Source organism: Humulus lupulus, chromosome 6 (assembly GCF_963169125.1).
Source record: "Humulus lupulus chromosome 6, drHumLupu1.1, whole genome shotgun sequence".
Lineage (NCBI taxonomy): Eukaryota > Viridiplantae > Streptophyta > Magnoliopsida > Rosales > Cannabaceae > Humulus > Humulus lupulus.
The window spans coordinates 55,095,507-55,122,677 of record NC_084798.1 but is presented as its reverse complement, the minus strand read 5'-3'; the positions used below and the strand labels follow the sequence as shown (position 1 = coordinate 55,122,677).

The 27,171-nt window shown below is 36.9% G+C and overlaps 1 non-coding gene across 1 annotated transcript; it reads right to left on the bottom strand.

Annotated features, from left to right (window-relative positions):
• Positions 1 to 24,831: 24,831 nt before the first annotated feature.
• LOC133787234 (small nucleolar RNA R71) lies at positions 24,832 to 24,938 on the bottom strand. Its single transcript, XR_009872266.1, has one exon. It is a non-coding gene; the product is annotated as a small nucleolar RNA R71 (small nucleolar RNA).
• Between the last annotated feature and the right edge of the window lie 2,233 nt (positions 24,939 to 27,171).

Sequence of the window (27,171 nt, the reverse complement as noted above, 5' to 3'; positions counted from 1 at the left end):
CAAATAACAACATTTAGATAGAGTTTTTGGTTATAAATTTGAAGTTTAATCTTATACTTTTTTCATAACACTTTTCAACTGTTACATTTGATTATTTTGATAACATTTTTAGTTTGTTATATTATATAAACCATAATGACTTTTTACGCTTATAATATGTTTTTAAATCATAACATATAGTAATAAAATTTTTAATTTATTTTGATAAGTATACTTATATGGTTTTTTTTTAATTAAAAGATTTTCATTATTGTATTTTGATAAAAAAAAATTCAAAATTAATCATAAAATGTAATTATCAATAGATTGATAAATCATAAGTATTACATTAAACAATAACTAATTCAAACCATGAATGTGCCTACTTCATGAGATCTTAGTTCTAACTTAAGTTTGAAAGCATAACATAATAAAGTTTTATAATCTTGAACAATTTTTACTTCAAAAATGAAAAATAGAAACATTACAAGATACACAAAAGTAAACGAAACTTGCTCCATCCTTCAATTCATCATCATTTTTGCACTTGTCTTTGTTGTGATTCCATTTGCTTAGCTACAACAAAATTTAAATAATTAATGCTTCAACTTAAAGTTATAGTAAACTAAAAGAGTACATAAAAAAAGTTAATTACCTAATTATAACTTTATCAGCTGGCCATGCAATTATACTTATAGCATCTTCTATATTAGACATAACTGTTGAAGGTCTCCACAGAAATGCATCATTCTTTCTCACAAGATCTATCCCCACTTTCATAGCACTAGGCCCAAGAGGAACATGGTGAACCTCATCCTTTGGATCACTTGAAATAAAATAACCTTCTGCAACAATTTCTCCAGATCCAATCCAATCTAATATTTTGCATTTGGAGCCATTGATTTTAATGCAGATATTAGTGAAATAACAACTATAATTGATACTACAACTCAAACTAATCCATACCTCTATAGGTGTTTGGCTAGAGTCAGAAAGTTTTAATGACAAACGTATGACCCCAATCCCATCATAATAGGGAGGTACCTGCCAAGAAAGAGATGAGGTTAACCATACAATCTTCAACACAAAAATTATTGGGTTCACATATTCATAAGTAAATTCACGACATAAAAAAATAAGCCTATAAACAGAACCAATACAGGGGAATATTTATCCCCAAGAGATTAAAATGGCCATGGCACTCACATGGCTTCAACAATAGTTGGGTATTTTTAGTTAATAAAATATAAAATATTAAATAGATCTTAATAAATACCTAAACTATAGCCGCTATAAAGAAAAAATAAACTTCATTCACACAAACCAAAAGAAACACAACTAATTGGGCTTCACTCAAAGACACATAGATATTGAATAAAACATTTCACAAATCCAAATTTTTAGACAATCAACCCGAGCTCTGATTTAATTTTTTTAATAATTTTCTACTCAAACTACTATTCACTATTCTCATAAAACTGTATTGCATTATTATTATTATTTGAAAAACAGAGAAGAAGATAAGACAATGTTAGCAGCATATACATATGTATGTATATGTTTTAGTATTGTTATTATTATTTGAAACTCTTGTTTTAGTGTGTACAAAATATATTTAAAAAGAAAGTCACCGCCCCTATAAATGTGCACAACAAGCAGGAAAATCAGAAAATAAAAAAAAACATAAATATATATTATCACATATATGGTGTATTCATATATCCACTTGATATCTTTTTAATAATTTTGTGTAGTGATGAAGGTTGATAATGCTATAGTTTGTGCTAATATAACTAGTTTTACTCAGGGTTGTACTGCAACAGTGCTTCTGGTATGGACTGATGGTGCTGAAAATTTCTTTGCACAATGTGCAAATGTGGGGGACTCAGCATGTGTTATGAAGTACGTATCATGTTATTTTTGTCTTCCTTAAATATATCTCTGTAAAATTAAAATATCATGAACCAACCCAACCAGCAATGAAATTCAAATAAATCACAAACTCATAATAAACTTAAGCAATTGATGAAACACATTAACGCACACATGATCATGACAATGAACTTATGATGTTTTAATACAGTTTAGTAACTACTTTCACGTATCATATTATTTTTGTCTTCCTTAAATATATCTCTGTAAAATTATTATTGTTTAATACTTATTAGATGTGGTCCAAATATAATTATAGAAGTACCTGCATTGTAATTTATACCAGCAGCATGATAATTTATACTTAATATGTTTAATTGTAGCAGTGCCAATGGGAAACCGATTAAGATGACGGAGGACCATATAGTAGTTAGTCATACTGAAAGACTGAGAATGGAAGAAAGAGGAGAGCCACTGAGAGATGGGGAAACACGATTATGGGGTACTTAAACTTCATTTTTTTTTGTTTTTGGACTACCATAACCTTAAATAAAGAAGTAGTCAATTTTTGCCTCTTCATCAGGCTTGAATCTTGCTCGGATGCTTGGAGACAAGTTTCTTAAAGAGCAAGATGCTCGGTTCAGTTCAGAACCATTTTATATATTGGTTCTAGTCTTTGTACTATTAGAAGGGATAATGGTTTTTGTACACAGTTATAGACAGACAGTTTCCTTCATGTTTATGTTTCTGGATCATAATTTTGATTCTATTTTCTAATATAAATTTCTAATTCTATTGTGACTATCAGTTTTTCTCTTTCTTTCCTTTATGCCTAAATATAGTGAGGCTTGGACTCTACTTTGACTCTCAGATGATTCTCTTCTATGGATGAATATTCTGCTGAACTATAAAGGTGTGATTTAGTTTGGTTTTAGTATTTTAGCAGCTGACTATATAAGGTGTGATGCAACTGTAGTGGTCAAGATGTATATGAATTATAATGGGTCTCTTTTTATTAAATCCATAATAGTCTACTTATATGCACTGCAAATAACATATGCCCATGCATCAGAGAAATTACACTTGATAATTGAAATGATCTATTGCAACATCTAGGAACTACTATATAGGAAAAGTTTAAGCTGCTACATGTTGCAGTATCTGGTTATTCTAAAAATTACTAATACTATCAGTAGGAATTGGTTCGATCAACTATGCTGACCTGTTCATTTCAGTCACTAACAACTTAACTGTTTTACTCTTCTTAGTAATGTTAGTTAAGTATAATTGTCTATAAATAGACATTACATTGTATAGGTTATTTTTAATGACAATTTACATTGTATTAGCTCTGTAATCTTGTAAACAAACTGATATAGAAGGCTTTCAAGATTGTAATGTGGATTGATATTCAGCAATAAAGAAAGTGGCTATTTCATTCAAATTCTCTTCTTCTTCTCACCTCTGTTTTTTAATTTTCTCTGTCTAAAGTTCTATAAGATTATTCTTAAGCTATTTGATCAATTGTATTTGATTAAGGATTCACAACACTATCAGCAGAGATGATTATAGTCATAATCATTTTGATCCATTTGCACTCAATACTTGTTATGCACATGTATTGAAGATCAAGTTAAAGTTTGAGCTAATGGGCCACACCGTTAATTGTTTTACGATGAGTAGTAGTTTGAGGAGTAAGAACCCATGGATGAGTATATATAGAGAGAGATAAGACAGAAATATAATATTATTGAGAAAAGCTCCTATCTGTCCATACGAAATGGGGCTGAAAATGCAACTTATTCATTATCTTACTCCAAAGGTAACAATCTCAAAACCAAATTCCATGATACCAGTTCACTAACATTTATTCTCTTATCTTCATAGATTTTATTGGAAAAACAAACTGGAATACCATAAAAAGTTTAGTTTCCTGGGATACAAACAGAACATTAAACTACCATGTGAAAATGACTTGTCTTGACCAGGGGAAAACTACAATAAAAAACTTCAGTTATTTGTATACTTTATATATAGAAGAAATATATTTATTATGAGAATCTCTCTAATCTTTCTATTTAGTTATATAAATATTATATTCTTAATAATTTTTTTTTTTGATATAGTATTAATGTTTGTTTGTTTTGCATAATTTAATTGGGAATCGTATGAGTTATGATGATTTTTGTATATAAAGCTCGATCTTGACTCTGTTTTTGATTTTTGTGGAGTACCCAAATAGCCGGCCCGTGACAACCAGCAGGGCTCCCCTGTCCTGATTCAACACAGAGCTGCAACACGGAAGAACAGAGCCGCGTCGCTCATACGCGAACCCAGAAAACTGGGTTTTCCCCACTATTTTTCCTAAGCCAAAACTTACCCAAATCATCACCCAAGTATACCCAAGTCCCAATTCGACCCAAACATCCAAATGAACAACATCATAACACATAAATACCAGAAAACTAACTCAAACACTTATCCAATCTCAAAATCTTATAGTGGTATAAAATTCCTCAAAACTTAAACCACAACTGAAAATTCATTTCAGAAATCAATGAAATCCTTACCTTGAGTAGGAATTCGACCCTGAGCTACTTTCAAGTCCAATTCCAAGCTTAAATCCTCTGATTCCCAAGCTGAATCTTCACAATCATTAAGCCACAAATCAAATTTTCAACATTCAACCCCAAACTCTCAAGAACAAGTAAGGAGACTCAAAATCTAAGATGAAGCCTTACCTCTGTGTTAAACACACCCTTGAGCTGATTTCCCCAGGCACAGCAAGTAGAATTCTTCAGTTCTTAGTCTAAAATCCTCAAAGTTATTCAAGCTCTCAATCACCAAGGACAGGCAAAGAGATTGCCGAGAATGAGAGAGAGAGAGCTGAGAAATTTTTGTTCTTTTTCTTTCCTCTGCTTTTGTCTAAGTGCCTCTTAAACCCCCAGCTCCCATTGAGTATATCCACTTGCCAAAATGACTTAATTGCCCCCCTTAAGTTAGTCTAAGTCCTTAAATACCACCAAGGGTACTTTAGTCATTCGACATATCCTGTTAAGTCCTCGAGTACACCTAAAAATCCTTGTTAATCCTAGCATACTTAAATCATTACTAAATTACTACCCGATACTTAATAAATCCCAAACTCATATTATATACCCAAAATACCCCTAGGCTCCTCCCGAGCCGGGTATTTGACCCCGTTGTGACATTCTAGGTAAACTGCTCCCTAGGACCGTCTCAGATTGTGCATCACAATTATATCACCACTCACACGTGGTGTCAATCACAATATACACAAATATTGCATTTGTGCCCTCAGCGGGCTAAAATTACAAACATGCCCCTAATAACCAAATGGGGCCCACATGCATATTTAATTCATCTAAACATGCATTTCTAATCACATACTTATCAAATTCACATATTAACATAATAAATCAATTATGGCCCTCCAGGCACGCTAATCAATGCCCTGAGCCTTATTAGCAAATTTGAGACGCTACACAAACAGCTTGGAAGAATGAGAATTTAAAAGAGCAAAAGGAAAGAAGGAAAACTTTTAAGAACTAAAGAAAAATACAAGGATAAGATGGATACATACTTTTGAGGTATTGAAATTGGAATAATACCCTTATGTATTAGAAATCTTGAATTTCAGCAATATTCCAAATGTAACTTCTAATCAGATTTTTTTTTTCTAATGTTGAAATGATAAGTATAAAGAACGACTTCTGCCAAAGAAAAGAGAACGATTTTTTTTCTTCCTTTTTTTTATGAAATTTTCATAAGATGGAATAAAATGAAATGAACAACTATGAAATATGAATAAGGATAGATAATAACCTGATTTAAACACCTTATGCTCTAATACCAAATGATGTGATTCTAAATTATTTGAACCCCAATAATGGGAACCAAAAAAAAACAATTTAGAACAAGGAGGCCTTGGATCGTTCTAAAATTCAAATTCTATAAAAAAAAAAAGAACCTTGACCAGTCATCTATAAAGAGATAAGAACCAAAGGTATAAGAAAGATATGAGATGCCACACTCAAGAAATGAGAAGGATTGTGAGTGATAAGTCAAGGATTTGAACGCCACAAGAAAGATATTGATAAGTTCTAAGAAGTTCTTTGAAGAACCAAAGAGAAAACACTCTTAAAAATATTGTAATTCCAAATCTGATTTGCAAACTCATATGTCCCCCTTTTTATACTTGGAACAACCCTCCAAGAATAGAAAAAGTTCTATTTTAAGCATTAAATTTATACATGAATTAATTTAGACCAAAACCCTTCAATTATAGACTATTAGACTTCTAGAAATTAACTAAATGGCTGAATACAAAAAGTCTTAATTTAACCAATAGAAATATAACTAAATGACATAAATAAAACATAAATATATGTCCATAACTCCTCCAAACTGAAAGGCAACATTTTGGGAGGTTAACCAGCCATTTAAATTGCTTCAATAACATTAACTAGGCATTGATCTCCATTTTGAGTAATTTCTGACTTTATCTTTCCATAATCAGCCCATATATCTAGGATTAGCCCATTAAGTTCTTCTTTGTACCTTCTAGTTCTTGTTCTTGTAAGGGCTCAGCTTGCCCTTTTCCCCAAATCTCCTCACCCCTCGTAGTGGTGACACTCGCAGAAACATGTGGTCCTCTACCTGAAACTCCACGTCCATATGCTTAGGATCAGCGTAGCTTTTTTGTCTGCTCTGCGAAGCGAGCATTCGAGCTAAGATATTCTCATTGGCTTCATTAGTTTTATGAAGCATCTCCAGTCCCAAATACTTTCTTTTACCCATCTCATCCCAATGAATGGGTGATCGACATCTCTTTCCATATAACATCTCATATGGAGCCACTCCAATCGTTGATTGATAACTATTGTTGTACGAAAACTCAATCTACGGAAGGTACTTACTCCAAGACCCCTTAAAGTCCAATACACATGCTCTAAGCATATATTCCAATACTTGAATTGTCCTATCAGACTATCTTTCAGTCTGAGGATGAAAGGCTGTACTGAACTTCAACTACATCCTCATAACCTTCTGCAAACCATGCCAAAACTGTGAGGTAAATATGGGATCCCGATCCTATATTATAGATTTAGGAACCCAATGGAGACGTACAATCTCCCTCACATAAAACTCCACGTACATATCCACAGTATAGGTCATCCTCACCAGTAGAAAGTGAGCTGACTTGGTGTATCTGTCCACTATCACGCACACCGAGTCATGTTGCCCCACTATTCTGGGTAAACCTCCCACAAAATTAATGGTAATGTCTTCACACTTCCACTCGGGAATACCCAAAGGCTGTAGCAACCCCATTGGTCGCTGATGCTCAGCCTTCACCAACTAATAAGTTAAGAAGTTAGCCACCTACTCAACTACGTCCTTCTTCATCCCAGGCCACCAATATAAAGTCTGTAGATCTTGATACATCTTCGTGGTGCCTGGATGGAGTGAGTATGGTGTAGTATGGGATTCATTAAGTATCTCTCGTCTAATACCCATATCTATAAGAACACAGATTCGGTCCTTGTACAATAGTAAATCGGTCTCTAAAATGGAGTTATCCTTAGCTACTGTAGCTAGGACATTCCCTTTAACCTCCTACAACTGTGTATCATCCATCTGACCATCTCTTACTCTTTCTAGAAGGGTCGACTATAAGGTAATATTGGCCAACCAACCCACAACTAGCTCTATCCTCGCTCTAGCCATCTCCTCTGCCAACTCCTTTGATATCTGTTTAGAGCTAAATAACTGTCCCGGGCCCCTCCGGCTCAACGCATTTACCACTACATTGGTTTTCCCTTGGTGGTAAAGTATATCACAATCATAGTCCTTCACCAATTCCAGCCAATGTCTTTGTCTCATATTCAAGTCCTTCTAGATGAAGAAATACTTCAAACTCTTTTGATCGATGTATATCTCGCACTTCTCTCCATACAAGTAATGTTGCCAAACTTTTAGTGCGAATACCACCGCTGCGAACTCCAAATCATGGGTAGGATACCGCTGCTCATAATCCTTCAACTATTGTGACGCATAGGAGATAACATTCTCATTCTGCATCAGCACACATCCCAACCCCAACCTCGATGCATCACAGTATACAACAAACTTTTCTTCCTTTGAAGGAAGACTCAACACAGTAGCAGTAATCAGTCATCGCTTCAGTTCTTGGAAGCTACTCTCACACTTGTCTGACCAGAAGAACCTCAGATTCTTTCGTGTCAATTTTTTCATCGGTGCAGAAATCTTTGAAAATCCTTCCATGAACCGTCTATAATATCTCGCTAACCAAAGGAAGCTCCTAACCTCTGAGGCATTCCTTGGCCTCGGCCAATCCCTAACTGCCTCTACCTTCGTTTGATACACCTTAATCCCATCTCTTTTTCATGTCCAAGGAATGTCACTTCTGGCAGATAGAACTCACACTTCTTAAACTTAGCGTACAAATGATGCTCTCTCAATCTCTATAATACCTGTCGGAGATGCTGCTCATCCTTTGTCTCTAAACTGGAGTAAACCAAGATATCGTCGATGAAGACAATCACAAACTGATCTAAGAAGTCATTGAACACCTTGTTCATCATATCCATAAATACTGCTGGGGCATTGATCAAACCAAACAACATGACCAAGAACTCATAATGCCCATACCACATTTGGAAGGTCGTCTTCGGAATATCCTTGTTCTTGATCCTTAGCCGGTGATACCCAGATCGAAGATCATTCTTTGAGAATACCGTCTTTCCCTATAGTAGATCGAATAGGCCATCGATTTTTGGTAAGGGGTATCTGTTCTTGAAGTCAACTTGTTCAACTCCCTGTAGTCTATACACATTCTCAAAGTCCCATCCTTCTTCTTCACAAATAGAATTGGAGCACCCCATGGCGAGAAGCTAGGCCTGATAAACCCCAAGTCTAGAAGCTCTTGCAATTGTATCTTCAATTCCTTCAGTTCCACCAGAGCCATCCTATATGGTGCCCTAGACACTAGCTCTATACCCAACGCTATCTCGATGATGAATTGAATCTCCCTGTGCGGTGGCAGTCCTGGTAAATCCTTAGGAAACACTTCCTCAAACTCGCTTACCAATCTGGTCTCTCTCGGCCCCACTAGCATAACTCGGGTTGTATCCACCACACCAGCTAGAAAACCTATACAACCCCATTGTAACAGGTCCCTAGCCCTCAATGTTGAGATCATGGGTATGTGGGGTCCTTGCACAACACCCACGAAAATAAAGGGATCCTCACCCTCAGGCTCAAAGGTCACCATCTTCATCCTACAATCTATAGTGGTCCTATATCTGACTAGTCAATCCATTCCCAAAATCATATCAAAATCATCCATACTCAACTCAATCAAATATACTAATAGTTCCCTACTATCTACCATCACTGGCAGTGCTCTAATCCATCTACTAGAAACTACCAGCTCCCATATAGGAAGTATAGTCCCAAACCCCGCAGTATAATACTCACTAGGCTACACAGTCTATCAATCACCTTACTAGAAACAAATGAATGTGTAGCACCAGAGTCAATCGATACAGTATATGAAGAGCCAGAGCTAGAAGCCTGACCTATCAAGGACTAGCCTCGGCCTCTGCTTGCATCAAGGTGAACACTCGAGCTGGAGTCAAGCTGTCAACCTTCCCTGGTTCCTCTTTCTTCAATGTTGGGCAATCCTTCTTGAGTTGTCCAACCACCTTGCACAGGTAACAAGCCTTTGACCGACATTTGCTCGGATGGCGCTTCCTGCACCTCGTGCACTCTGGATAACTTTTCCATGTCTCACCACTCCCCTGGCGGCCACCCTGGACACCTCGGCCCAAACTATTAGGACCAGTAGTGGTAGAGGTGACAGGGGTCTTCCTCTTCAGATCACTAGGACCTCCGCCCCTACCAGACCCTGTATATGGAGGCACTTCCTGCGAACATCCCGTCTCACAGTGTTCTCCCTCCAAATCTTATTCTCTGCCTCCTCACCAGTAAGAGCCTTCTCAACAGTCTGGGCATAAGTCGTTCCCCCAGGTACTTATGAGATTCTCACATATCGGGCTATTATAGCATTAAGCCCTCGAATAAACATGTTCAGTCTAGCTGCACCAGTAGGCACTAAATCTGGTGCGAACTTCACAAGCCTGTCAAACTTCAGGGCATACTCAATAACTGTCATGCTTCCCTACACCAACCTAACAAACTCATTCACCTTCGCTACCCTGACAGCAACATTATAATATATCTGGCTTAACAGGTGTCTGAACCCATCCCAACTCAGAGTAGAAACATGTTGGGTTGTTATGCCACCTCCCACCAAATACAGGCATCCTCTCTAAGCATATAGGTGGCACAGGCCACCCTGTCATTACCTTCCACCCTCATAAAATCTAGGATGGAGGTGATCATACACATCCACTGTTCAACCTTTAGTGGATCTGGTCCTCCCTCAAAGGTTGGAGGGTACTGCCTCCTAAATTGTTCAGAAAGTAGGTCCCACCAGTTCCCAACCTCAGGTGGCTAAATAGCTGGTGCTACAGCAGGTGGCACAATAGGTGCAACACTCCCCGATGGAGCCTGCTGTCTCAAAATGCGAATCTGCTCTTCTTGACTTTGTAACATGGCTAGCATATCAGCAAGTATCTGCTGCCAATTCTCAGTGACTGGCGGAGGGTTCTGGCCCTGCTCATCATCTCTTGCCTCGACCCCTGTGCCAACTAGTCATATTGATCACCTTGGACACATAATTACCCAACTGTATTTGTAATCAACGGCTCAATAGTCAGACAATGATGACAAGTTAACATTCTTTCCATGGTCCAATATCGAAATTCAACCGACAATATGCAATCAGGATGCAAACAAGCATTTAAACATTCATTCACATATAGTAGCAATACTAATAAGCTTGCCTCATCATAATCACACAACAGTCAAGGGCCAGGCCCTATCAGTATCTCATGTTCCCTATTAATCATGCAACAACGCATTTATATTTTATTAAAACATTTAAGCATGTAATCCCATATACATAGTTACCAAACCCTAAGTCGAGCTTGTCTTTAGCGGCGAGTGTACATGCCCAGCCAGTCTTTAGGAACCCTTAAACCTAGACGGCTCTGATACCAAGTTGTAACGCCCTGGATAACCAAGACTGTTACACTGTTTATTTTAAAATAGTGCAAGACTTGATGATCAAGTCGTTTGAACATAAATGTGATCCTAAAGTCTACTAACAGGTTAAGGTTAAAAGATTTTTAACATAAATGATTAATTTTCATTAAAATAAATGTTTGATACATGGGATCCGAAAAATATCGTATAAGTGGTAATTACAATTCCCAAAAGTTGATAAAAAAAAAAAAGCCAGTCTAATGGAAAAATACAATTTAAAGCTCTATTCTTGTAACTTTCCCTCGGTTGGTCCAATTTCCCTTTGCCTTTACATGCACCATGTAGCACCCGTGAGCCAAGGCTCAGCAAGAAAACCATGAACAACAAACACATATAGCAACAATAACAGTCAATAACCTTTAATCCAACTAATTCAGTTATTGAGCAGAGTACAAGCATTAGGCTAAACAACAGTAAACATGTATTTTCAAGCATACATCTTAATCAATAATACAAATGTTCAGGGTCGGCGCCCTTATGATGAGCCCTCTGTTTATTCAGCTGACCCCGACTCTCTTAGGCTGAGTCCTTTGATTACTTAGCTGGCCCTGACTCACACTGGTCAAGCCAGATCCGATAAGCTTGTCATCAGCCCCGACACCCTTAGGGCGTACTTTCATATTCCACATAACAAATATACAATTCACAGAATTCATATATATAACTACAGAGAATCTCAGTCGTAATCACAACCACAATGGTGCAGTTTTCTTACCTCAAACCTCGAGCAATAAACTAAGAGCGGTCCCGAGCACGATCCTCAGTCCTGAGCCTTAGTGATAATCCTATTCACAACTATAATGGGTAACTATCAATCTCTAGTCCAAATAAATGTCTAGGGAACAAATATTAGCCTCTGTGACCTCGAATTCTACTAAACTGGGTTGTAGAATTCATCTCGAGTGCTTAGGTTTGAATCCCCAAGCCTAAAACGTTGGAGCTCTTTAATTCCTATTTAGGGTTGCGGCTTTCCCCTAAGGGCCGCATCCCACCCTTTATACAGAGGCCCAGCCCTCCCTGCTGGAGGGCACGGGCCGCATCTTGCACCCCTCCAGGTCATGGCGTACTTGTAGAACCAGAGGCATCCAGCCTCTAAAGACACGTGGGTCGCGGCGCCTGAAGAACAGGGCCGCAGCTCGAGGCGCCAAACCCATAAATTCCCTCCTTTTCTCAATATTTCCCTCGAGCCTTGACCTTAAAATCCAATCTAAACCTCTAGGCAAACCACGATTCAAGCCCAGAATTCCTATCCTTATATTCTAAACATCATATTCAGTCCATAAACAATTCCCTACTCCCCTCTAACACCCAAAATCAGACCTAACAACCATGATCATGAAAGCTCTAAGACTCAATATTATTCTAACAAAATTTAGCAATCAAGGGTTAGATTTTTACCTAAATTAATAGCTTGAATCCCCAAGCTAAACTCTGTCCACTTCTATGTAATGCCTCGACTAATTCTAAGACATCTGACCATTAAAACTACTAAACATAACAACTATTTTGGAATACATACATAGGATAATAGAACTTTATTTTAAAATCCAAAATACAGGATCTCATTGTTTAATACATAAAAACATAAAGAAAACATAAACTTTTAATTAATTGTTAAAAAAATAATTGCAGAAATACATAAATTAAAGTTGTTGAAATATCAATGTCATCCTCGATCTTCCTGCAATCCATCCATTCAATCCACCCTCAATACATATTCCAAAGCTACCATGAATCCATCCCACCTTCCAAGCTTATTTTCTTACACCATCTAAAATAAAAAGGAATGAGTCTAATACCCAGCAAGGAAAATATACTATAACATATATAAATCATAAGACTAAAAACATATGGCGTAAAAACGTATATCATATAAACATAGGACTACAATATTAATGGCCATGAACTCATTACCATAGTATATGATAAAACCATCTAGGTCCTCTATCTACTAATCGAGGTAGGTTAGATCACAAAATAGTATATGATAAACCATCTAGGTCCTCTGTCTACTAATCAAGGTAGGTTTAATCATAACTCTAATCTACGATAATGATAAAAATCTTGGGATTGATTTGCTATCTAAGCAACTATAATTCCCAAGTGACTATAACATAAAACATATACATATACATATACATATACATATATAACATATCAAAATCATATAGCATATAAACATATCATAACACATATAATGTAACCTATTTTCCTTACCAAAAACAAGGATATTGGAGACAAGAGCGGGATTGGAAAACTCCTAAAACCAACAGTAAAAATCATAAATTTTTAAAGAAATGGAGATGAAAAAGAGATCTAAACAATCAAGATAGAAACTTAATGAAAAACCTTAAGTTTCAAGAAACTTATACACCTAACCAAAAGCCATAATAATGAGCTAGAATCTGAAAGAAAATAAAAGATCTATAATGGACTAAACCTAAGGATAAGAATACCTTGAATAGACTAGGACTTTGATCTACACCTCAATACCTAAATGTCACTCTATCTTACTTCCCAAGTGTTTAGAAAAGCTTAGATTGGAAAGCTTTTCATCCCAAAACCCTAGTGTTTTCTCTTTAGAATAAACTTAGCATCTTGGAGGCTCTGAAGAATGCTTGAATGATGAATGAAATGGTTGAGTACTAGGTCCTATTTATAGAGTTCAAGGAGTGAAACTAACCCCTTTTAAAAAGAATAAATAAATTAATATTAATTGAATAAATTTGAATTTTCTGTTCAATAGACGCCCAGAACTCGGTCAAAAAACGTTTAGGAGAAAATCTAAGTTGTTGAGGGCTGTTTCTAATTTGATTCCACGAAGTCTCAAAAACACAAAGGGGAGCTGATATATCGCCTGTCCCTATATCCCAAGCCTTCGTGGTTTCGTTCGTGCGAAATCGACATGTTTTCCGTATCAACCTTAGGCGATATATCAGCCCCTATAGCTGTGATATATCAACATACGTTGATATATCAAAAATGATTTTGCACAATTTCATCACACTTTGAATTTGTTTAAAGAGCTTTGACTAAGTAAAACGTGATCCTAACAGCTGCTGGAAGGTTCTAGAGCTTCTAGATCTATCCATAAATCATTAATAAACATGCATGTGACAAGTGTCACATTCTTAATTATTCTATCTAAACCTTAGGATATAATAAATATATTTCTAGGACCAGCTATATTAATCAAACCTTATTTTAAAATTAATATCTCTAAACTATAGGTTGAACTTGTAAAATCCATAACTATTTCTATGAGTTTCCAACTAAATCTCGTCTTGAACCAATAACCATGAAAACTACTACTACTGTTGCTACTGCTACTGCTACTGCTACTACTTCTACTAATACCAATTAATCATGTCGTGTCCAATTAATTACCAAATACTTATTCATTACTAAATAGATCCCAAAACATTCTCTAAATTCCCCAAAGACCCCTAAGCTCCCCCGAGTCGGGTATTAATCCCCACTGTGACAATTTTTTTATTCTGCTCACTAGGATCATCTCGAGCCATATACTACAATTATATCCACATAATAATGTGGTCTCAACCCTTTATCACATATAATCACATTTATGCCCTTAACGGGCCAATATTTTAAATATGCCCTTATAAACAGTAAAGGGTCCACATGCGTATCTAATACTTATAAACATCCATATAATATATTCACAAAATCACATTAATCATGCATGCCACATAGTCATGCATTTAACCAATTAAATACACACATATCCAATTATGCCCTCCCAGCACGCTAATCCAGGTACTAAACCCTATTAGCATTTTTGGGTCGCTGCAATATTTATTCCAAAATAAATATTAGTCAATTCAAAATTAATTTTATCATAAAGTATGAGTTTTAAATAAATAAATAAATATCTCACTATATTAATCCAAACATGATTAATATTTATTTTAACATAAATTTATTCAAAATAAAAACTATATAGTTAAATAATGAATTAATTCATAATTATTCAATTACCATCACTATCACATAATTATTTCCTTTACCTGGAATATTAATTCCTTTACAATTTAGCCCTTCTCTCTAGAAATCTTTCTTTTGGCATCCTTACCCTTGACAGTGTAGGACATAGGTGTTCTGGAGACCATGGACCTATAATACGAAGCTCCAGTAATCCAAATTATTAATTAAACTCTTTAACATATTAATCTTATTTATTAATTCCACGATTACTCCACTACAAATATGGAATTGCGCTCTAAGTATTTATAAAATTTTATTTACATAGTTTTCTCTTGTAGTCCGTTGATATAATCAATCAATGTAGTTTTGTCCTCCATTTATTTGTTCATTACCTAGATCTGGTCAAGATTACTATTTAACCCTTCTAATTACCTCTTGATCCTTAAGTACTATTAATTCACTAGCGAACAATTAATCTATAATCTAATTATGTATTTACGCTCAATAACTATTCAATTATAGAATTAACCCTTAAGGGAGCCATTATTGGATTTGTTAAGAAAGTATGGATTCCATTATTGTAAATCATGTTCCCAGCCATTCATGATATTGAATCTTGAAAAAAAAAAGTCATTAGCCTCATTATACTAAGAAACCTTAACGAGTGAATAAAAAGATCCAATAAACATAAATAGGAATTCATGAATACTCACTCAGGATTGAGATTTATATACAAATGATAATCTATTATGATAAGAATTAAATCTTTTTGTCAAACGGTAAGTTTATAAAGATATTTAATTCTCATTGGTCCTATCATATATGATATCTATTATATACAACACATTTACTAAGATGTGTATCCACATCAACAATCTAAATCTAGATCACTTGCATCTGGTATGCTTAGGAAAACGTACTAGTAACCATTCATTAAAGATTCCTTACTTCAATATGTTACTGACTATTTCATTCATTATATATGATCTTAATTCTCTTGTACTAATACAAGATCAATATCTCATAAATGAATAAGGAATTTTCTTGATATTATTATATAATTAATTCAAACAATAATTGCAACATTCAAATATAATAAAATTGCCCTTTTATATAAATCTATAAAATATCTTTACATGCTTTTAGCGTATTAATCCTAACTATCTCCCACTTTCCCTTAAAGCAAGTGAGGCATCTCCCTTAATCCCATGTTGCATATATGTCCTATAAATGACTTAGAAGGAAGCACTTTGGTAAATGGGTCTGCCAGGTTATGTTCCAATGCTATCTTCATAACAATCACATCACCTCGCTGCACAATCTCTCCAAGCAGATTGCATTTCCTTTCTATAAGCTTTCTTCTCTTGTGGTTTTTGGGTACCTTGGAGTTATCTACTGCTCCACTGTTGTCACAGTACAGGATTAGTTGCTTATCCATATTTGGAATTATTTCTAGATCAATATAGAACTTCCTTAGTAAAACCGCCTCCTTAGCTGCTTCACAAGCTGCTATATACTCGACTTCCATGGTTGAATCTGCAATACAAGATTGTTTAATACTTCTATAAACTACATCTCTTCCACGAAGAATGTACACTGACCTAGACGTCGACTTACCACTGTCTTTGTCTTATTAGAAATTAGAATCAGTGTATCCGGTAGGGTTTAACTCACCCCCTGAATATACATGCATATAATATATCGTTCTCCTAAGATAGTTGAGAATGTGCTTTACTGCAATCGAGTGTTCAAAAGAAGGATTGATTAATAATGACTCACAATCCCTACTGCATAGCATACGGGCCTAATACGCAACATAGCATACATAAGACTCCCAACTTTTGAAGCATAGGGATACTTTCTCATGCCCTCTTTCTCCTGAGGTGTCTTTGGACATTGCTCTTTGCAAAGAGTAATTCCATGTCTGGTAGGTAACTGACCTGTAACATCCCAAATTCGTTAATAAGGTTTAGTGCCTTGATTATTGTGCCAAGAGTTCATAATTGGATGTCTATGTGTGAATTTTATGAGTTATATTATGATATGACTACCTATGCATGTTTAGGTGTATTAAAGGCTTGTTCTTGTTAAAAATGACATTTTTGTAATTTTGACCCGCTGAGGGTATATCCATAAATATATGTGATTTGTGAGTGGGACCACATTATTATGTGGATATATTTGAGATGTGTGGCACGAGGCGATCCTAGAGAGAAATTTGGCGGAGAAGTCACATTGGGGATTAATGCCTGGCTCGGGGTGAGCCTAGGGGTATTTTAGTAATTTTGTGAATTACCAGTGGTATTGGAGTTTGAGTTATAATTAGGAGAAAATAGTAGTGTTTGGAAGATTTATGTGATTAATTGAGAATTTTAAGTGGAATTCGTGGTTTAGCGGGAAAGTGGTGTCAAATGACCTTCTTGCCCTTGGGGACCTAAAGGATAGATTTTTAAGGTTGAGGCTTTCTGGTCTTTCTCCAAGAGTCTTGCCAAGACTTAGCCAAGTCTTAGCCATACTTTACTTTTATGTTTTTTTCCAAGCACTAGTCTCTCTCTCTCTCTCTCTCTCTCTCTCCCTTCTCTCTCCCTTCTCTCTCTTTCTCTCTGTACTTTGTTCCAAGAGGGAAAAGATAACCTTGGAGTTTTGACCCTAGAGGTGATTTAAAGCTTGTGGTTGGGAATTGGAGGCTGCTAGGATTGCTACCTACTGAGAAATTTGAGTTTTCATAAAGGAATTCAAAGGTAAGATCCTTGTTTTTGATAGTTTATGTGTTAATCTTGGGGAGTCATTAAGTTTGGAATTCTAGGGTGTTCTTAGGGCTTTCTGTTGCTGATTTTTGGGTGTATATGTTACAATATCTATTCTGTGGTCAGATTCTATTAAGAGACTATTAATTGGGTTAAAAATAGAGTTTAGGGTGGATTTGGATTGGTTTGCACTTTCCAGAATCGCAGAATTTTCAGGGTTGCACTGCGGCCCGCATGAACTCAGATTCTAGAGCAGTTCTCTGGATTGCCTTTATGCCACAGGGCCTGGTGGGCTGCTCTATGGCGTGTGATTAGGGAGATGGTTTGGGGGGACTCTTTGACTTGAGGTGCGTTGCGGTCCTTCAAGGGTGCACCGCGGTGCTAGTTGGGAAAATTAGCCAAATGGGGTTTTTAAGTACGAGAACTCAAACCTAAGGGATATCTAAGGATTCTACTATCCGGTTTAGTAGAATTCAAGGTCCTCGAGGCTAGGATTCGATCTTGAAGATTTTAATTGGTTTTTTTCTTGATGGTTATCCATTATTATGTTGTGACTAGGGGTACCGCAAGGCTCGAATGGAAAGGATCGTGTTCGTTGTCGCTTTACCCCGTTGCTAAGGACTTGAGGTAAGAAAATTGTATCTTGGACCTAGTGCAGGGCATGCGCCCCAATTATATGGCACGTGAATGATCGTGTCCTGAAACCATTTATAGTTGAATGTCTGCTGTGTTTGAATTTTTGTTGATATAATTGTTTGTACTGATTTCTCGGTCGGCAGGCCATTAACGACATTGCATGTGTAATGTGTGTTGTAGTGGCGGGGCCATAATGCAGATGCAATATTCGCCATAGTTGCGAGGCCATTGTAAACATGTGGCATCATCTACTCGGCATGAGTCATATATTGTTTGGAAATTATGTGTGAATCAGTTGAGGATATAGAGTATGCAATACATGTTAATGTTATCTAATTATTTGTATGATTGTTTGGGTTTTCTTGCTGAGCCTCGGCTCACGAGTGCTTCATAGTGTACGTAAGGGCAAATGAAATCTTGACCAGCCATGAGTTGGAGAGCTGTAGGGGCGGCGTGTACATGCTCAACCTTCTCGGCCGCCACGGACGAGATATTTTGGGGAATAGGAGTCTTTAATTGAAAATTTGCCGCCTAGGTCGGTTAAGTTTGTAATTTGTGATAAACTTGTATTTTATTTGGAAACTCTTTGGATCCCTTGTAATTATTTTAACCTTTTAATGAAAATTTCAACTTTTTGATAAAAAAAAACTGTTTAAACCAAACTATCATTTAATCTAATCACACTTTTAAGTCCAAATGACTCTCTTAACGAGTTAAACACTATTTTTAACACACACTGTAACGATCCTGACTACTTAGGGCATTGAATGACCTTTCTTGGAATTCTCCATAGAGAACCTTCAAGCACCTTATCTATATAAATAGCTTGAGAAATTTCCAAAGAGCTTGTTTTTCCTATCCCTTAGGATTTGGATTCCCAGAACATAGCTCACCTCGCCCAAATCTTTAATTTGGAACTTTTCAGCTAACCACTTCTTTACCATTGATAGTGTCTCTACATCATTGCCAATGAGGAGAATGTCATCCACATAATGAACTAAGAAAACCATATAGATACTTTCATCAAGATAGTCATTCATGAAGGTTGTCTTAAAGACCATCTGCCATATCTCATAATCATCCGTGGCAATTATGGATAAGAGGGTGTGAATGGATTTTAGCATGACCATAGGAGAAAATTTTTCTTCATATTCAACACCTTCTATCTCAGTGTAACCTTTGGCTGCTAGCCTTGCTTTAAAAGTCTCTAGTTTCCCATCTACACTCTTTTTTCATCTAGTATATCCATTTGCACCAAAAGGGCCTGACATATTCAGGTGGGTCTACAAGTTTGCAGACAAAATTGGAATACATAGATTCCATTTATTGGTTAGTGGCTTCTTGCCATATCTCCTTTTTAGGATCAACCATAGCCTCATTAAAGGTTAATGGATCATCCTTGTCTATATCAGAAACAAGGGCATGTGCCTCATGTTTATAGCAAACAGGTAGTCTCACAACCCTCCCACTATAACGTTGCATTGGGTTTTCCTTTCTCAGGAATAGTGGTTTCCTCATTTTGTTGTTTATCATTTAATGATGATGATGAAGGTGATGGAATCTTATCAGCTGTGAGTTCTTCCAAAATTAGTTTGATATGAGGTTTATAGTTATTCATATAGTCGTGTTCAAGGAAGGTCGCATTTGTTAAAACAAATACCTTTTTATCCTTGGGACTATAGAAGTAACTGCCTCTTGTTTATGGAGCATAGCCCACGAAAATGCATACTTTAGACCTTGAATCAAGTTTCCCTGATTTAGGTGTAAGAACATGAGCAGGACAGCCCCAAATGCAGAAATGGTGCAAGCTAGGTTTGTTTCCATTACAAAGTTCTAGTGGTGTTTTGCTTATGGTCTTAGATGGGACCACATTCAAAATGTAAGTCATCGTTTGAAGTGCATATCCCTAGAATGAGAGAGAAAGTGAAGAGTAGCTTAACATAGACTTGACCATCTCTAATAAGGTCCTGTTTCTTTTCTCTAAAACACCATTTTCCTTTGGCATTCCAGGTGTTGTGAGTTGGGATAGAATACCATGCTCCAGCATGAAATCATTGAACTCTAAAACCAAATATTCACTACCTCGATCTAATCAAAGTATTTTAAGAGTCTTACTTAATTGCTTCTCACAACCTCAGCTTTGAACTCTTGAAACCTCAGCTTTCCTTCTAGATTCATTGGTTGGATTATGACTTGTGTTTCCAAAACTTCTTATTCCTTAATTATGAATGGAAGGATTCAAGGAAATTTCAAAGGGGTGAAGGGGCTGCGACAGGGGGATCCTTTTTCCCCTCTCTTATTTGTCTTAGTTATGGAATATCTGACTCGTAGTCTTCATTTAGCTGCGCAGAACTCAGCCTTCAGATTCCACCCTTTATTAAGAATCTTAAGCTCATTAGCCTTTGTTTTGCTGATGACTTGTTAATTTTTGTAAAGGGGTGTTATCTTCAGTTAAAATCATCAAGAATGTGTTGGGGGAGTTTAGCTCTTTGACTGGTTTACAGATTAATGAGAGTAAATCTCAGGTTTTTTATGGGGGAATCTCAGCTTCTGACCGTGAGTTGCTGTCAGCTGAGTTGAATCTTGTTGAGGGGGTTTTTCCCTTGAAGTATCTTGGAGTCCCAATGAGACCTACTAAATGGAAGCATGAAGATTGTGAAGTCATCATTCAAAAAATAAGAACGAGATTACACACTTGGGCTAGTAGACATCTATCTTTTGCAGGCAGAATGCAGCTTATTCATTCTGTTTTGTTTGGTCTAAGGAATTATTGGATGAGTATATTTGTTCTCCCTCAAAGTATTATCAAGAAAATTGAGAGGCTTTGTCGAGGCTTTCTTTGGGGTCTCAATGGGAATAGGTGTAAGATTCATATGGCTTCTTGGGACAAAGTTTGCTTGCCTAAGGCTTTAGGGGGGCTCGGGTTCAAAAATGGCCAGCGTTGGAATCATGCTATCTTAGCCAAGTATGTTTGGGCTGTCTCTGAAAAGCATGATGTTTTGTGGGTAAAGTGGGTCAATTCAGTTTATTTGAAGGGTACTGATATCTGGTCCTATAATTTACCCCAGGATACTAGTTGGTATTGGAGGAAATTATGCAATATCAGAGAAAAATTTAGCAAAGAGGATATCATTTCTGCTGGTTTAAATGGGAAGTTTAAAGCTACCAATCTTTATATGCAGTCCCTGAATCATGCTCAGGTAGGATACTACAAAGCTGTATGGTGTAGATTCTCTTATCCTAAGCATAGATTTTTACTTTGGCAGGCCATTAACTCATAGTTACTGACTAGTGACAACCTTTTGAGGTTTAAAGTTCCTCTTGAGTCTGTCATGTGCCCGGTTTGTGGTGTTAGTGAAGAGAGCCACTCTCACTTATTCTTTGCTTGTCCTTTATCTGGTAAAATCCTGGAGTCTTTAACTGACTTGCTGAAGATCAGTTTATGGCCGGTTGAGTTTGACAGATGGAAAGATTGGCTGTCAAGTAGGAACAATGGATTACTTTCTCACATTTATAACTTGCTGTTAGCTACTGTGGTCTACTGCATTTGGAGGAACCGAAACTGCTGTATTTTTGATCTCTGCTCTCGATCTGCTTCTAGTATAGCTGCTGAAGTTAGACTATTACTGCAGAATAGAATTAGTGGTATTAGTAAGAAGAAGTTATCTGTTCAGGGAAAAAGTCTAATTGCTCAATTTACTTTGTAATCTGGTTGTTTCTTGTTCTGTTTTCCCAGTTTGGATTGGTTGTACCTTCTGGTCTTTTGATTTTTGAGGCCTGCTTTGTTAGTAGGTGTTTTGCTGTTTAGCTGGTTTAGTTTGTAATCTTGGTTGTTTGATTAATGAAGCTCATTCCTTCTTCTTGATCAAAAAAAAACTTACCAAAGGTTTTAGATTTCCTAAGCATTAAGTAAATATGACCATATCTAGAGTAATCATCTATAAAGGTGACGAAGTATTCATACCCAACTCTTGCTTGTACATTGATTGGACGACAAACATCGATGTGTATAAGCTCCAAAGGTTCTTTAGCTCTATTTCCTTTATATGAGAAAGGGCGTCTGGTCATTTTTCCTTCTAGACAAGATTCACAAACCGAAGGAGTTCCAACTCTTAGTTCTCTCAAAGGTCCATCTTTTGTTAACCGTATTATATTCTGTATAGTCCTATATGACTGATAGCTCTATATTTTAGAGCTATTAATTGAGCTTTTGGACTTAAAAAGTTAGGTGAAATTGAGTGTTTGTGCTGTTATTGTGTGGTTTTAGTCACTTTGTCTCTTAACTTTGTTTGCGTAATTTGTTTTAATTAATGATAACTCTTGTGGAAAATAATGGAATTATGTTCTAAAAATGTGGTATTTATTTTGAAGGCATAGCAAGAGGGTGCTTGGAAAGCTTAGTGAAGCATGTGGAAGGAAATCATATTAGAGCTGAAATTCTAGCTGTTGTTGCAACATCAATCAACTTTGCTGCAGCAAAGTATGGACAGTCAGCAGCATAAAATCTATACACTTGGCATGTACTTAGATGAGGTGGAAAGGTGCTGCAACTTCTGAAAAGGAACAGAATTTTGTCCCCCACGTGTAGAGAGAGAAGGAGAGGGTTTATACCCTTTGTGAGCCCAAAAAAAAAGGGGTTATCTTCTTCACCAAAAAAAAATATAGAGAGAGAAGGAGTGTACCAGCCGCCCAAGCTCCATTGAAGGGGTTTTCTCTGAATTTCTTTGAGCTGAATCATCAAGAAGAGAAGAGGAAAGAGAAGGAAGCTAGAAGAAAAAGAGGATTAAGAGTTAGAAGACAAGAAGAGAATATCTCTATCAATTTGGCTTGTTTTTCTAAACTCTACTTTCATATAATTTATTTTCTTTTTCTCTTTCCTTGAACTCTTGAGATAATGCTGAATATTTATTGTGGTGATTCGAGTATTTTTACTATGACTTAAGTTATTTATGTTAGGGGTATTGATGAACCCTAATTTGCAATTGCCCCCAAAGTGTTGACTATTTTATGAAATTTTTCTCTTGTTCAATTAAGCTATTTTTATTGTGCAAATCTCTTGCTTGAGAATGATCAACTTATGTGAGAGACAAGCTAGTTTTAATTCCGGAAGGGTAAAAAGTAGTGGAAATGCTTGATTGATGCACGTTGGTACTTTTGTATTGATTAGTGAATAACTTAGGAATATTTTATTCACCTTGCAAACTTGAAGGATTGATGTTAGGAATTATGTTCTTGAAATTAAATTTAGCATAGGAATGTGCGAATCTAATTGATGGAATTTTAACATGAGCATTTGGAAAAATGGCATGTGCATTAAATTGGAAATCCTAGTTACAAGAGAACTTTGCTATGAACTTTGTTGCAACATCAGGGGCAAAACTACAAATTAGGGGGATTTGATATGCCTAACTTTTATCATCATAGTAATCGCAATTTTTCATTTTCCAGCTTTATTGTTAACCGCTTAAATTAATTATTTAATTCTTTTTGTCCTTTAGTTTAATTGATTAGTCATAAAAAAAAAAGGGATAGTTAATTGCACCCCAAATTGTTTGATGATGATTTTTACAATATTTGTTTAGCAATCCTTGAGGAGACGATAAAAATTACTTTCATTATATTACTTGTTTAACGATTGTGTACACTTGCACACACTTAGGAAAATCCGCAACAAGTTTTTGGCGCCGTTGCCGGGGATTGCTTAAGTCAATTATTGTAAAGTTGATTATCTTGCAATTTGTTTTAATTTTTCTTTCTGTTGTGCTAACTTGGGTGATTCTCGTGCATTTTCAGGTTTATACGGTGTATGAACGAGAATCAAGACCCTGAACTACTTCCCATTGATCTAGAAATTGAGCGCACTTTTAGAAGAAGGCGAAGAATACAAAAGTCAAAAAGGGAAGTAGTAGTGATGGATGCTGAGCAAGGACCTCAACAGGGAGCCGCCCAGACGGTAGCTCCTCTACCAAGAGTCGCTCATGATCCACCAGTAAATACAATAGGAGTAGCTCAAGGGGGAGTAGCTGCCAACAATGGGCAAAATGCAGTTATTGTGGCTGATGACAGAGATCGTGCTATCAGGCAATATGCTCTCCCCCTCTTCAATGAGCTCAATCCAGGCATCGTCAGACCAGAAATTCAGGCAGCCCAGTTTGAATTGAAGCCAGTCATGTTCCAGATGCTTCAAAATGTGGGTCAGTTTAGTGGGATGCCAACAGAGGATCCCCACCTTCACCTTCGCTTGTTCATTGAAGTAAGTGACTCTTTCAAGCTGCCTGGAGTAACAGAGGATGCTTTGAGACTAAAGTTGTTCCCATACTCCTTGAGAGACAGAGCTAGAGCTTGGTTGAACTCTTTGCCTTCTGATTCTGTGAGTACTTGGCAAGAGTTGGCTGAGCGGTTTTTGATGAAGTATTTTCCCCCCACTAAAAATGCCAAGCTCCGCAATGAGATTACTTCATTTCAGCAACTTGATGAAGAATCTTTATATGAGGCATGGGAGCGGTTTAAGGAGTTGTTGCGCAAATGCCCTCATCATGGCATTCCTCATTGCATCCAGATGGAAACATTTTATAATGGTCTGAATGCCCACACTAGAATGGTGGTTGATGCTTCAGCGAATGGGGCTCTTCTTGCTAAGTCCTATAATGAGGCATATGAAATACTTGAGAGGATATCCAACAACAACTATCAGTGGCCCACTTCTAGATTGTCTACAGGTAGAAAGGTGGCTGGTATTCATGATGTAGATGCCATCACTTCTTTGGCAGCCCAAGTCTCCTCTATTTCTAATATGCTCAAGACAATGAATATGGGAATGAATCAGTCAATGGGGCAGCCCATGGGGACACAAATGGGGCATTTGGAGAGCATTTCTTGTGTGTATTGTGGTGAGGGTCATACTTTTGATAACTGTCCTTCTAATCCGGCAGCTGTATGTTATATGGGGAACCAAAATAGGAATGGCCCTTATTCTAATTCCTACAACCCATCATGGAGGCAACACCCTAATTTTTCATGGAGTAATCAAGGAACTGGCCCTAGTAATCCTTCAATCCCTCCAAGACCAAATTTTCCACCGGGTTACCCCCCTCAAGCTCCACAACAACAGACAATGCAATCTAGCTCTCTTGAGAGCATGTTGAAGGAATATATAGTGAAGAATGAAGCCATGATTCAGAGCCAAGCGGCTTCATTGAGGAACTTAGAAAATCAAGTTGGGCAACTAGCTAATGAGCTCAGAAATAGACCCCACGGTACACTGCCAAGTGATACCGAGAATCCAAGGAATATGGGGAAGGAACATTGTAAAGCTGTCACTTTGAGGAGTGGAAAGGAGTTGGAGAAGGACAAGACCGAGTCTGGGCATGAGGGTGAGCCCTCTTCAATCCAAATAAATGAGGAGTTCCAAAAAGATGTTGAACTTCCTAGTGCACAAAAATCTGCCTCTGCCCATGATTCTGCAGGGATACCGCAGCATTGTCAACCAGCAAGCTCAATTTCAAAGAAACCACCTCCATTTCCTCAACGTTTTCAGAAGCAGAAGTTGGATTCTCAATTCAAGAAGTTTCTAGATATGTTGAAGCAGTTGCATATCAACATCCCACTGGTAGAGGCACTTGAGCAAATGCCTAACTATGTAAAATTCATGAAAGATATTCTTACAAGGAAGAGAAGGTTAGGAGAATTTGAGACAGTGGCTCTTACCAAGAAATGTAGCTCATTCTTGCAAAACAAGCTACCACCGAAGATGAAAGATCCTGGGAGTTTCACCATTCCATGTACCATTGGTAATTCTTATTGTGGCATGGCATTATGTGACTTGGGTGCTAGTATAAATCTGATGCCTATGTCTGTGTATAGACAATTGGGGATTGGTGAGGTCCGACCTACCACAGTGACCCTACAACTTGCAGATAGATCTCTTGCTTATCCAAATGGGAAGATTGAGGATGTCTTGGTAAAAGTTGATAAGTTCATTTTCCCAGTTGATTTCATTGTGTTGGATTATGAGGCAGACAGGGAGGTACCAATCATTCTAGGGAGGCCTTTTCTAGCTACTGGTAGAACTTTGATTGATGTGCAGAAGGGTGAACTTACTATGAGGGTTCAAAATGAGCAGGTGACTTTCAATGTTTTCAAGGCTATGAGATTTCCAGATGAGGTCGAAGAGTGTTATGTGGTTTCAGTGGTAGATTCTTTGGCTTCAAAGGAATTAGAAAACAATTTTGATGATCCTCTAGAGAGACTCTTGATGTTTGATTCACATGCAGAGGATGAGGATGAATACTTGGCTTGGCTAGAAGCTAGCTCACAAGGATTGCATACAAGAAAGCATTTTGAATCTTTGGAGCTCTCCTCAAGGTCTTTCGCAGCCCCTAAACCATCAGTGGAAGAGCCTCCGGAGTTGGAATTAAAAGCTTTACCGTCACACTTAAGATATGCTTATTTGGGTAAGTCTTCCACCTTACCTGTGATTGTTTCAGCTGAGTTAAGTATGGAGCAAGAAGAAAAGTTGCTGGATGTATTGAGAAAGTTCAAGAAGGCCATTGGGTGGACCATTGCAGACATAAAGGGCATTAGTCCTTCTCTATGCATGCATAAGATTCTGTTAGAAAACAATGAAAAAGGGTCTATTGAAGGGCAAAGAAGACTAAATCCTATCATGAAAGAAGTGGTGAAAAAGGAGATTATCAAGTGGCTCGATGCAGGTATTATTTATCCCATCTCTGACAGCTCATGGGTCAGTCCTGTCCAGTGTGTACCAAAGAAAGGT